At 48.8% G+C, this 13,393-nt stretch overlaps 1 protein-coding gene across 2 annotated transcripts in view; it reads left to right on the forward strand.

Moving 5' to 3' along the window:
* MCPH1 (microcephalin 1) overlaps positions 1-13,393 on the forward strand; it is a 269,454-nt gene that overhangs the window by 44,816 nt on the left and 211,245 nt on the right. The window lies entirely within an intron of this gene.

Genomic DNA, 13,393 nt, shown 5'->3' on the forward strand with positions numbered 1-13,393 from the left:
TCCCAAGGGGACTTCGCGAAGAGAGTCTATTACTACCCGCGCTGAGCATAATTTCACCTGTCACTTCTCCACAACATGCTCTGAGCATATTATTAGAGTGATAATGAAAATCATGGCCAAAGGGAGGCCATTTTATGAGTGGATATTTCTCCCCGAAGAGGAAAGCTGTTTGTTTTTTTTTCTCTATGAGAAAAATATATTCGATTTTTTAATATAGACATTGTAGTTCATACTTCACTCTTTTTGTTCTTATTAGCTTTAGGACCTTGAGAAACGTAGTGTATCAGTGCTCGGCTGGCTGTACAAAACCGCGAAATTGAAGTTTGTTAATAATGATTTGAGTCATTCACACAGTTTTCTCTGTTTCCATATTAATCGGTGGTATTGAATGCCTACTATACACACAGCACTGTACAAGACACTTAAGGTGTAGCACAACATTGTCGGTAGACGGTTCCACAAGGAACTTCTAGTCTTGAAAGGGAGACAGACGTTAAAAGGAATTATGAACTTCAGGGCTGTGGGGCTGAGGGCGTGATGAATATCGAGCGCTTAATGAATACAGTTCTAAGTTCATAAGTGATATAGAAGGGAGAGGGAGTAGGTGATAGGAGGACTTATTTTTGGAAGAGACGTGATCTGAATAAAGTTTCGAAGGTGGGGAAAGTGATGGTAGGGCAGATATGAAGGGGGAAGAAGTTCCAGGCCGGACACGGGGCATGGGCAAGGAGTTGGCGGCAAGATAGACGAGACGGATTAAAGTGAGAAGGTTGGTATAGGAGGATCAAAGCGAACGCAGTGGGTTGTAATAGGAGATCAGCGAGGTGAGACAGGAGGGGACCAGGTGGTCTAATTTTCTCAACTCATCATGCCCCACTTAGCCTCCCTAGCCAAATTACCCAATAGACGTTTTCAACACCACCGTCTCTCCTGAACTTAACTCACTCGCTCCCCTATCCCTTCGTCGGTCTCGTACCGCTAACCCACAGCCCTGGATCACCTGCACAGTCCGTCTCCTTCGCTGCTGCACGCTCCGCTCCTCCGGCGCTCACCTTCTCACCTTGCCTCCGTCTCGCCCGTTTCCCAGCCGACCCCTTGCCCACGTCCCGCCTCTGGCCCGGAACGCTCTGCCTCTTCAAATCCGACAATTACTCTCCCCGTCCCCCTTCGGAACCGCTTTGCCTCATCTCCCACTTCCCTCTGCATCGCCCCGACTTGCTCCCTTCGCTCTTCCCCCTTCCCGGTCCCACGGCATTTATGTACGTAAGTGTAATCTCATTTCTGGGTATAAATGTCTGTCTCCTCCCTTCTAGACTGTAAACTCATTGTGGACAGGGAATGTGACTGTTTATTGTTATATGGTACTCTCCCAAGTGCTTAGTACAATGCTCTGCACACAACAAGCACTCAATAAATACGATTGAATGAATGAATGAATGAATGAATGAGGGGTTTCTTTTTGACGTGGACAACCATCGGAGGTTCTCGAGGAGTGGGGAAATATGGAATGAATGTTTGTTTTTTGTTTTTTTCGAAAAGTGATCTGTATTTGCATGTATATCCATACGGCCTACACTTCAATAAATAAATACAGAGTGTAGTATAGACTGGAGAGGGGAGGGAAAGAAGGCAAGGAGGTCAACTCAGAGGCTGCGGTGATCAAGGTGGGATAGGATAAGCGCTTGGCTCAATGTCGCAGCAGTTTGGAGAGGAAAGGACAGAGTTTAGTGATGTCGTGAAGGTCGAGCTCACATGGTGACAAACTGGCCCTGTGGGTTGAATGAGAGAGATGGAATGAGGTTAACGCCAAAGTTCTGGGCTTGTGACACAGGGAAGATGGTGGTGCCGTCTACAGTGATGGGAAAGTCAACCGGAGGGCAGGATGTGAAGCGGCGTAGCTCGGTGGAAAGAGCCCGGGCTTGGGAGTCAGAGGTCACGGGTTCGAATCCCGCACCTGCCACTTGGCAGCTGTGTGACTGTGGGCGAGTCACCTCGTCTGTCAAATGGGGATGAAGACTGTGAGCCCCACATGGGACAACCTGATGACCCTGTATCTACCCCAGTGCTTAGAACGGTGCTCTGCACATAGTAAGCTCTTAACAAATTAAAAAAAAAAAAGATTTACGTGAGAAGATAAGTTCTGATTTAGTTATGTTAAGTGTTCAAAGCACTGGGGTAGATAATAAGGTAATCGTGACCCAGTCTCCGTCCCGCATGGGGCTCTCGGTCTGAATCCCCATTTTACCGATGATGTAGCAGGCACAGAGAAGTGAAGTGACTCACCCAGGGTCACACAGTAGGCAAGCCACGCAGTCGGGATTAGAGCCCAGGTCCTTCGAACTCCCGAGCCCACGCTCTTTCCACTACGGTGCAGCTTCAGCGGTATAAATACTCACGTATCATAATGGCGGCTCCGTGACTCTAGAAAGGGGCTGATGGGGAGAAACGGGGAAGGGCTCGATGTTGGCCGTGGCAGCTCTGGAGAGCAGAGTCGTGAAGGTCTAGGCGCCACCGAATGGTGGCATCCAACCGGAGGGGACTTATGGCCGAGTGGAATAGAATTGGAAGTGAAGTTGGGATCTTTCCAGCCCGCAGAAAAGAGTACATGTAAGCAGAATATTCCCGATAAACAACCCCCTCCTCTTCCTCTGCCTCCACCTCTCTTCCGTCTTCTTCCCCCTCCCTTCTCCCGCTACTTTTCCCTTTCCCTCTTCCTTTATCTCTTCCCTCTCTCTCTTTCCCTACCCGTTCCTCCCCGCTTCCTTCTCCCCGTCTCCTCTCCCCGTCCCTTTCCTTCTCCCTTACCTACTCCTTACCTTTCCTCCTCCTTCCACCCCTTCTCCGCCATCTCCCCCTCCCTTTCTCCTGATTCTCTCCTCTCCTGCCCCCGTCTCTCCCCTCGGGCTCTCGTCGCGTCACCCACTGCCCCCTCTTCGTTCCCTCCCCCGTACGAAGAAAAAAAAAAATACCTCTCGCTCTTTTCGTCTCTCATCTTAATATTAACATTCCCCGGCTGTACCGCACCGCCTAGACGGCGTTTTTCGAGTGGATGTTATTTTAATAGCTCTGAAAATTGAGTGTGGATCCGGAACTCCAGCACTCTCTCTGCGCCCTACGCTGCGGCCCCGTTCGGAAGAGTTATCACTTTATGGGCTGTCAGATGGCTCCGGGATAAGTTATGAAATGTGTTACCGATGAATCATCCCTGCTGAAAGAGAAAAGAAAATCCCCGTTTATGTTTTCTAGTAAGACCGGTATGTGAACGTTGTTATCGCAGATTGAAGGAAGTTGTCACGCTTCCTGAAGGATGACTCCCTTTCTAAGCGTCCGTCTAAATAATTTCCCTTTGTTCCCGCCTGCTGTATCCAGTGAGATAGGATGCTATCTTCAAAAAGGGTCTTTCCCTAGGCTAAATAACTTGACAGATGAGCCTACAGAGATTCGAAGGTGCCCTTACTTCCCGCCGCAGGTGTGTAAATTGTCTGTAACGGCTACGATAACTGTCCTTGGCTCAGGATGTCAAAAGTTGGCAACAACAAGGTCGCGCTCGTCCCAACGGGTGCCAGTCCAACAGCTGTTATCCCTCGTCACCTCGGTGAACAAAACAAGCGCGCGGCGATGGCCCGACAGAACCGCCGTAGATGTCCTCGTCGGCGTACGGTTAAATCACCGAACTCGTAATTGCCCGAGAGTGCGGTTTTCATCATAACTCATGTGTAACAGAAAATATTTGTATTTGGAACGTAAATGGCGTCTTGGAGCGCCTAGATCACCGAGTGGCTTTTTTCTGCTTAATGTAGAGCGACTGATTGCCGTCGAGATGAACGCACACTTAAAATTCATATTCCCTTTATAGCCAAACGCGTTTGCAGGCGCATGGTCGACCGCTTCGGTTTGAAGAGGGCTTAGCCGGCCATATAACTTAAAAAAAAAAAAAAAAAATCCAAACTTACCCGCTGAGTCATTTGAGCAATGGATTAGCTCCAGGCCTTCTACCCGGGAGTGAGAGCGGAGATGGGGAAAATGGAGACGGTGGCCCTGCGTGTGGGAGGAGGAGCGTGGGACGGCGAAGAGTGGAAACTGTCTTCTTCTGAACAGTGCTTTCATTCACTCATTCAATAGTATTTATCGAGCGCTCACTGTGTGCAGAGCACTGTACTAAGCGCTTGGAATGAACAAGCCGGCAACAGATAGAGACGGTCCCTGCCGTTTGACGGGCTTACGGTCTGATCGGGGGAATAAATACAATTGATGATGATGATGATGATGATGGTATTTGTTAAGCACTTACTGTGTGCAGAGCACCGTTCTAAGCGCTGGAGTAGACACAGGGCGATCGGGTTGTCCCACGTGGGGCTCACAGTCTTCATCCCCATTTTACAGATGAGGTAATTGAGGCGCAGAGAAGTTAAGTGACCTGGCCACAGTCACACAGCTGACAGGTGGCAGAGCTGGGATTCGAACTCATGACCCCTTCCTTTCCTCCTCAGGAAGGAGGCTGTGGGATAGACTGCAAACTCAGGCTTCGCGCATCTAGGTCAGAAGCTGGGGCGGAGGAAGAGGCAGAGAGAAGAAAGAAGAGCTCCCTTCCCTTCCTTCCTTTATTCATTCAATTGGACTTATTGAGCGCCTTCCAAACCATAACTTTGAATCATTAAGAGAAGCAGCGCGTGTAGCGCACTGTACCAAGCGCCGGGGAGAGTACGACAACGATAAGCCGCACATTCCTTGACCCGAATGAGCTTACGGGCTGGGGGGAGACGGAAATTAATATAAATAAATAAATGGCAGGTATGCACACAAGTTCTGGGAGTCTGGGAGTCGCTCAGTCAATCGGTCAAGTCGCTTCACTTCTCCGTGGCTCAGCTACTTCGTCTGTAAATTGGAGACGAGGCCTGTGGGCCCCAGGTGGGACAACCTGATTACCTTGTATCTTCCCCAGCGCTTAGAACCGTGCTTGGCACATAGTAAGCGCTTAACAGATAACATCATTATTATTACTACTTGACTTCTCTGGCCTCAGTTACCTCATCCGTAAAATGGGGAAGGAGACAGGGACTGGGTCCAACCCAGTTAGCTTGTATCCGCCCCGGCGCTTAGCACAGTGCCTGCCACGTAGTAAGCGCTTTACAAATACCATTATTATTATCATCATCGTGGTAGGTACTCCACAAATACCGCAGTTATCACCATTATTACTGTCGTCGTAAGCATTCTACGACTATCGCAGTTATACCTGGTTTCGTGGGTCATAAAAGATGGAAAAGGACAACACGATGGAAAGTCGTTAGCCTGAACGGGGCTACTTAAATCTAAAGTAATCCAATATTTTCGCATTCCCGTCCCGGCTGGTCACTGAAGGCAATTGTTTAATCTTTAATTGCGTGACAGAGATGTTAATGAGAATCGTTCCTCCATTTTGAGTTGGCAAGGTGAAATCTCACTAGCGGAGGTAGAATGAGCAGAGAGATCCTTCCTGGCCGTGTCATTCCACCGTTGTTGTGCTAGCTCTGCTCCAACTTTATGTCAAAGCTGTCCTTTGCCTGCTGATATTCCAGCATAAAAATCGCTCACCAAATAGGCTAAAATGTGTGTTTTAGAATGGGGGCGAAAGGTGTAATAGAGGGATTGAGACCATAACTTCGGATCATTAAGGGAAGCAGCGCGGCTCAGTGGCAAGAGCCCGGGCTTGGGAGTCGGAGGTCACGGGTTCGAATGCAGACTCTGCCGCTTGGCAGCTGGGTGACCGAGGGCAAATCACTTCACTTCTCTGTGCCCCGGTTACCTCATCCGTCTAATGGGGAGGAAGACCGTGAGCCTCACGTGGGACAACCCGATGACCCTGGATCTCCCCCAGCGCTTAGAACAGTGCTCTGCGCGTAGTAAGCGCTTAACAAGTAACATCATAATTAAGAAAGCGCAGTCTGCTAAAACCGCAAACTGAGGCGTTTGAAGTGCACTCCTGTGGGCCATATGTGGCTGCGACTTTGAGATATGAGAAAAGGCCCCATTGTGACTAGACCACTTGGGAGTGACGGCGACCCGAGCGGGTTCGGACCGAAGACTCCGCTCCTGCTGCCGAGAAACTAGTGCCAGACAGGTCTCTTCTCCGCCACGTTATCGCCGTTTACGAAGGTTCTGCGGATTGCTGGCCTGTGTAAACCTCGTCTGTTGTAATAATAATAGTAATGATAATGTCGGTATTTGTTAAGCGCTTACTGTGTGCAGAGCACCGTTCTAAGCGCTGGGGGAGATACAGGGTCATCGGGTCGTCCCACGTGGGGCTCATAGTCTTCACCCCCATTTTACAGACGGGGTAACTGAGGCACCGAGAAGTTAAGCGACTTGCCCACGGTCACCAGCTGTTAAGTGGCGCAGCTGGGGTTCGAACCCATGACCTCTGACTCCCAAGCCCGGGCTCTTTCCACTGAACCACGATCCTGCTACCCTTAAGGAAATGCAATTGACTCTTTTCACCTAAGCAAAGAGGGCAACAGAGTTTGGAGGGAAAAGGGGTTTGCCTCAGTGGAAAGAGACCGGGCTTGGGAGTCAGAGGTCATGGGTTCGAATTCCAGCTCTGCCCCACTCGGCAGCTGTGCAGGTGAGCAAGTCACTTAACTTCTCTGGGCCTCAGTGACCTCATCTGGAAAATGGGGATTAACTGTGAGCCTCACGTGGGACGGCCCGATGACCCTGGGTCTCCCCCAGCGCTTAGAACGGTGCTCTGCACGTAGGAAGGGCTTAACAAATACCGACATCATCGTTATCATCACCTCGCATTCCAATGGAAAATGTTGAAAGGCCCTTGACAACGTGGAACACGCCTTCAAGATTGTTCTTCCTCTTAGCCTGCTACCTAAGCTTCTCGGCAGACCGTCTAGCCCATATTTCCACCGGAAGTAGAGATGAAAAATGACCGTTCCTCCTCAGGACTATGTTGAACTGCGACCGGGGGACCTGCAGAACCATCCCCAGACGTTGAAAAACGTACCTTACGAAGTATCTTCTCTTATCGCTAGGCCTTCAAAAGCATTTCAGGGACACCTTCCAGAGGCTCCTTCCCAATCGGTGATATTTATGGAGAGCTTCCTAAGGGCAGAACACTGTACTGAGCTCTGTCCAAGCACTTTAGGGAGGCGGTACCTAGTGGAAAGGGCACAGGACTCAGAATCAGAATTGAGACTTGAGAGACCCCCGGTGTTGAGCGGCGGGTGTCGGGGGAGGAGCCACGACGGGGATCGAGAAGGAGCGGCCAGAGAGGTGTGAGGAAAACCAGAAAACGGTGTCAGAGAAACCAAAGTTAAATATTTTTATTCTCATCGGTATATATTCTATTCTCATTTGCATCTATTTTTATTACCCTGTTTATTTTGTTAAGGAGGCGCCCATCCCCTTGATTCTATTTATCGCGATGATGTCGTCTCGTTTTCGTCCGTCCGTCTCCCCCGATTAGACCGTGAGCCCGTCGTCGGGCAGGGATTGTCTCTGTCTGTTGCCGAATCGTCCATTCCGATCACTTAGCGCGGTGCTCTGCACGTGGGAAGCAGCGTGGCTCAGTGGAAGGGGCCTGGGCTTCGGAGTCGGAGGTCGTGGGTTCGACTCCCGGCTCTGCCACCTGTCAGCTGTGTGACTGTGGGCGAGTCACTTCACTTCTCTGTGCCCGTCACCTCATCTGTAGAATGGGGATTAACTGTGAGCCTCACGTGGGCCGATCTGATGACCCTGTATCTCCCCCAGCGCTTAGAACGGTGCTCGGCACGTAGTAAGCGCTTAACAAATACCGACATTATTATTAGAAGTAGTAAGCGCTCAATCAATACTGTTGAATGAATGAATGAATGAATCAGGAGATGCAGGTTCTGTGTGAGCTCGCGCAAGTCACTTAACGTCTCTGCCTCAGTTTCCCCAGCCGCAAAATGGGACTCAAATACCTGTTCTCCCTCCCCCTTAGACTGTGAGTCCCATGAGGGGCGGGGACTGAGTCGGATCTCACTATCTTGTGTCTACGCCGGCGCTTATTAAGTACCATCGTTATAATTAGTCTCCGTGTAGTTTCTTGCCGATCCATTCCCTGCTCTCAGTACGCTTGACTACCCTACTTTACTTTAAGAGCCGGCACTACCTCTCTGAGGTCTTAGGGGCTGGGTCTCCCCATCACCATCTGCCATTCATTCATTCATTCAATAGTATCTACTGAGCGCTTACTACGTGCAGAGCACTGTACCGAGCGCTTGAAATGTACAGTTCGGCAACAGACAGAGACGATCCCTGACCATCGACGGGCTCACGGTCTGATCCGGGGGAGACAGATGGACAAAGACGAGACAGCTTAATCGCAGTAAATAGAATCAAGGGCGGACGCCTCATTAACAAAGAATCATCAAGCTTCCACTCTAGCTTAGTACACTTGCCAGCGTATTGTTTGACAGTATTTTTGCAAGTTCGTGGAGCCAGGGCGGGACCTCGACGGACCCTAATGGACGTCATTTTCCAGTCCTTTCCCAACAACGTCTCAGCTCGAGCAAACCTCTTCTCCGCAACTTACCAATGGCTGCTCTTTGATTGACCAACGCTTTAGCCATTTTCTCAAATTTCTTTTGTAGCCTCCAATCGTTTTCTGGGGTTTTGGGAACAAAATCTTTCGGCTGCATGCATTTATGTTTTTTGCCATCACGTGAACGATGACCTCCAGGGGAGCGGGGTGGAGGAAGAGGCCCTTTTCAATCGGTAGAACATTGGCAATGTTGAGGCTGTGTTACTGGGGATGGTTTGCCTAGAGGAGGCGATGAACCTAGATATTGTTTCTTTCAGCCAAATTTTACCGCAATTTAGAGCGATTCAGTCGTGTTCATTGAGTGCTTACTGCATACAGAGCACTGTACTAAGCGCTTGGAAGATACGATTCAGCCCCAGAGAGAGACAATCCCTACCCAACAACAGGCTCACAGTCTGTTGACATCAAAACAAGTAAACAGGTATCAATAGCATCGATATAAGTAAAATAGAATTACAGATATACACATCGTTAATAAAATAAATAGAATAATAAATATGTACATAGATTCACAAGTGCCGTGGGGCAGGGAGGGAAGACAGAGCAGAGGGAGGGAGTCGGGGCACTGGGGAGGGAAGGAGGAGCAGAAGAAAAGGGGGGCTTAGTGTGTTCCAATTCTCTCCCTTTTAGAATGTAAGCTCTCTGTGGGTCAACAGTGGTGTTTGGAGAACTTTCTTTGTATCTTCCCCCCAGCATACCTTGATTCTATTTATCTTGATGATGTTGTCTTGTTTTTGTTCTGTTTCCCTTTGCCGTCTGTCTCCCCCGTTTAGACCGTGAGCCGGTCACTGGGCAGGGATTGTCTCTATCTGTTGCCGAAATGTCCATTCCAAGCGCTTCGTACAGTGCTCTGCACATAGTAAGCGCTCAGTAAATACTACTGAATGAATGAATGGTGCTTTGCGGTGCCGTAAATAATAAGCGATCTGATCATATTTCCCTCCCCCGTTTTCATCTTCCTCCTTGACTAAGCAGTTCTTTTTGTCCAGACCAAGATTCCTTGGAAAATTCTTCTGATTATGAAATGCACTCGTACATGGTTGTTTTCCGATCTGTTTTAGCATTTATCCCAAGATGGCTTCACTGCATTCTTTAAAAACTGGGAAAATTTGAAACTGAGCTAGCACCACACACATAATTTCAGTTAAGCAGTAATGGGTTTCTAAAACTATTTCCTGAACCCCAAATCTACTTCCCTTGGCACCTTTAGTCTGTAAGCTCCTTGTGGGCAGGCATTTTGTCTATTGGATTATACTTTCCCAAGTGCTTAGTATTTTGCCAAGCACAGAGTGTTCTAGTAATATTACTGATGGATTGATTGAACTGAGGGAAGGAGAAGAAGAGACCGTCAGCTTGGTATAACTCGTCCCCTGATGAGAACCGTCAGATTAGAGTCTGCGTTGGCAGAGACTTTAAGGAGGTGATTTGAATTTATCAAGGTGAGAAATAGAACAAAGTTCTAAATTGAATATCAGATCCTGAGTGTCCCAGACTATCCGTGGAAGGGGCTGAAAGGATTTTTAAGTGGTGCCTTTTCAGTCTGCTAAACAAAATATAGTGGATTTTTGGGGGGAGCTCTGGTATTTATCAAGTACTTACCGTGTGCCAAGCACCAGCTCAGACACGGTCCCGCCCCTTGTGGAACTCACAATCTAGGACTTATTGATAAATAGCCCCCGGAAAATCCAGCCCGGTAAAACTGAACCTCATTTGGCAAACTGATTTCCACAGATGCCGGCAAACTGGTTTCCACAGATGCCACATTTACAGTGAATGGTCTTCCTCTTCGGGATGTTGGAAGCCTACAGGAGAAAAACGATTTCTAGGATGATGTCACAGTTGGAATATTGGCCTCGCGGAAAGGGGATCGTTTGTTAAACCCATTGACCTTGCAGCACGGAGGCAAGGGTCGGAACTGCTTTTGTTTACGGAACTGTCCGATAAACGATATCCGTACAGTCCGGTAACAATGGCCATTAATCAGTCTGCAACCAAAGATTTCCCAACACCGCACCGCTCCGTAGGTATTCGAGCCACTTTTTTTTTTTTTTTTTCCCAATTCATTCACTCTTTCATTCACAGCTTCTGGTTTATTCCGTTCAGAGTAAACACGTTTTTCCTTTTAAAAAATACCAACCTTTAGGCTTTAAAAGAAAATAATTGAATTTGTGAAATCACTGACAGTCACTGACTGTCATTCCAGCCGTGCTTCGGAAGGAGAAGGACTTGAGAGGTGCTTAGTGATTCAAAGATTTTGGAGATGCTTTCCAATGAATATGGTTCTGAGATAAAACCTATTCGAAGGTGACTAAATTACATTTAGGTTCCTTTTTGCAGCTTAGCTCACTGCTCCACCAATGGAAGTGGTAAAATGGAAGGAGCGGGTTTGGGAATGAAGAGTGACACCATTCCTTATATGTGTGTGTGGTTAAGCAGCGTGGCTCAGTGGAAAGAGCCCGGGCTTGGGAGTCAGAGGTCATGGGTTTGAATCACTTCTCCGGGCCTCAGTTACCTCATCTGTAAAATGAGGATCAACTGTGAGTCTCATGCGGGACAAACTGTTTACCCTGTCCAAGGAGTTTGGACAGAAATGGTAAGGAGGATGATGATGATGGTATTTGTTAAGTGCTTACTGTGTGCCGAACGCTGTTCTGAGTGCTGGGGTAGATAGAAGGTAATCAGTTTGCCCCACATGGGGCTCATGGCCTTAATCCCCATTTTACAGATGAGGTAACTGAGGCACGGAGAAGTGGGAAGCAGCGTGGTTCAATGGAAAGAGCCCGGGCTTGGGAGTCAGAGGTCGTAGGTCCGAATCCCGGCTCTGCCACTAGTCAGCTGGATGACTGTGGGCAAGTCACTTCCCTTCTGTGTGCCTCTATTACCTCATCTGTAACATGGGGATTAACTGTGAGCCTCACGTGAGACAACCCGATGACCCTGAATCTCCCCCCAGCGCTTAGAACAGTGCTGTGCACGTAGTAAGTGCTTAACAAATACCAACATTATTATCATCATTATTATTATTAAGCACTCACCGAATAGAACTGATCATTCATTCATTCATTCAATAGCATTTATTGAGCGTTTACTGTGTGCAGAGCACTGTACTAAGCACTTGGAATGTACAATTCGGCAACAGATGGAGACAATCCCTGCCCATTGACGGGATTGAGGACCCGGTAGTCCAACAGGGATAGGCCAAGCCCCCGGACCGGGGTGATGGCAGTTTGGATGAAGAGGAAGGGCAGAGCTGGAAAATGTCGTGGAGGAAAAACTGACAGGATTAATGGCAGACGGAACACGAGAGTTCAGAGCCGGCAGTGGGGGATAAAGCCAAGACCGTAGATTTCGGGAACGGGGAGGATGGTGGTGTTGGCAACTGCGATGGGAAAGTTAGGTGGAGGAGGGGACTTGAGAGGGAAAGATGAGATGCTTGGGTTCAACACGGTGAGTTTAAGATGCAGTTTGAAAGCATTTTTAAAAGTGTTATAATAATAATAGTGTTGGTATTTGCTAAGCGCTTACTATGTGCAGAGCACTGATCTAAGCACTGGGGGAGATACAGGATAATCGGGTCGTCCCACGTGAGGCTCACAGTGAATCCCCATTTTGCAGACGAGGGAACCGAGGCCCAGGGAAGTGAAGTGACTTGCCCACGGTCGCACAGCTGACAGGTGGCGGAGAAGGGATTCGAACCCCTGACCTCTGACGCCCCAGCCCGGGCTCTTGCCACTGAGCCGCGCTGCTTCTCTGTACCTAAGCGTGTTCCCAATCCAAACTACTCTCGATCTCAGTCGACCACATCCGGTCCTTTCCTAAATATGCGGCTTCTCGGGTGATCTGTGGGTGATTCCGACCTCTTACCTAGCCCACCAGACTCCGCTGTTGGGCTGAGGAGTGACCTGAAGCTTTTTTGAGTGAGTTTTAGTGAAAATAGCTCAGAACCCAAGTAATTAGCTCTGTTTTGCCTGTGAGACAGGTTTGGGGTTTCCGTCGCTCGTTCCTCTTTCTATTTAGAGTTGTGCTCAGTTTGTGTTAGGGAAGCAGCGGGGCTCAATGGAAAGAGCGAGTCAGACATCGTGGGTTCGGATCCCGGCTCTGCCACTTGTCAGCTGTGTGACCGTGGGCAAGTCACTTGTCTTCTCTGTGCCTCGGTTACCTCGTCTGTAAAATGGGGATTAACTGGGAGCCTCACGTGGGACAACCTGATGACCCTGTATCTACCCCCCAGTGCTTAGGACAGTGCTCTGCACATAGTAAGCGCTGAACTAATACCAACATTATTATTGTTTTTATTACTTGTGTTGCCCTGCTAGTTTTAAGAGTTCAGGTCTCCCTAAATAACCCTTCCCCTACCTAGCTGTGCCGTGGCATGGGCTGCATTGGCACAGTGTATGGTATTGGCCCGAGTGCTTACTACAGTGATCTCTTAACACAGTAAGTGCTCAGTAAGCACCTCGGATTAATCGTTCCTCTCAGGATGTGGTGAAACCCACTCTCAGATGTCACAGACCAGCAGTGGAAAGTCGGGACTCCCTTGCAGCAGACAGAGGAGGCAGGTGGACCAAAGTTCAGAAAGCGGTGCTCTCCTCGAGCAAAGGCTTTGTGAAGATCGTGACGTAGGCGGGCACAGTTTACACTCACCCCAACCCCACCGCACTTAGATACGTATCCTTGCACTCTACTGTTTCCACTCTGTAATTTATTTTCGTGTCCGTCGCCCCGTGTAGACCGTGAGCTCCCCCCGTCTACCAGTTGTATCGTACTTTGAAAAATGTTGGTATCTGTTTGTTAAGCGCTTACTCTGTGCAGAGCACCGTTCTAAGCGCTGGGGTCGAT

Source organism: Ornithorhynchus anatinus, chromosome X1, assembly GCF_004115215.2.
Source record: "Ornithorhynchus anatinus isolate Pmale09 chromosome X1, mOrnAna1.pri.v4, whole genome shotgun sequence".
Classification (NCBI taxonomy): domain Eukaryota; kingdom Metazoa; phylum Chordata; class Mammalia; order Monotremata; family Ornithorhynchidae; genus Ornithorhynchus; species Ornithorhynchus anatinus.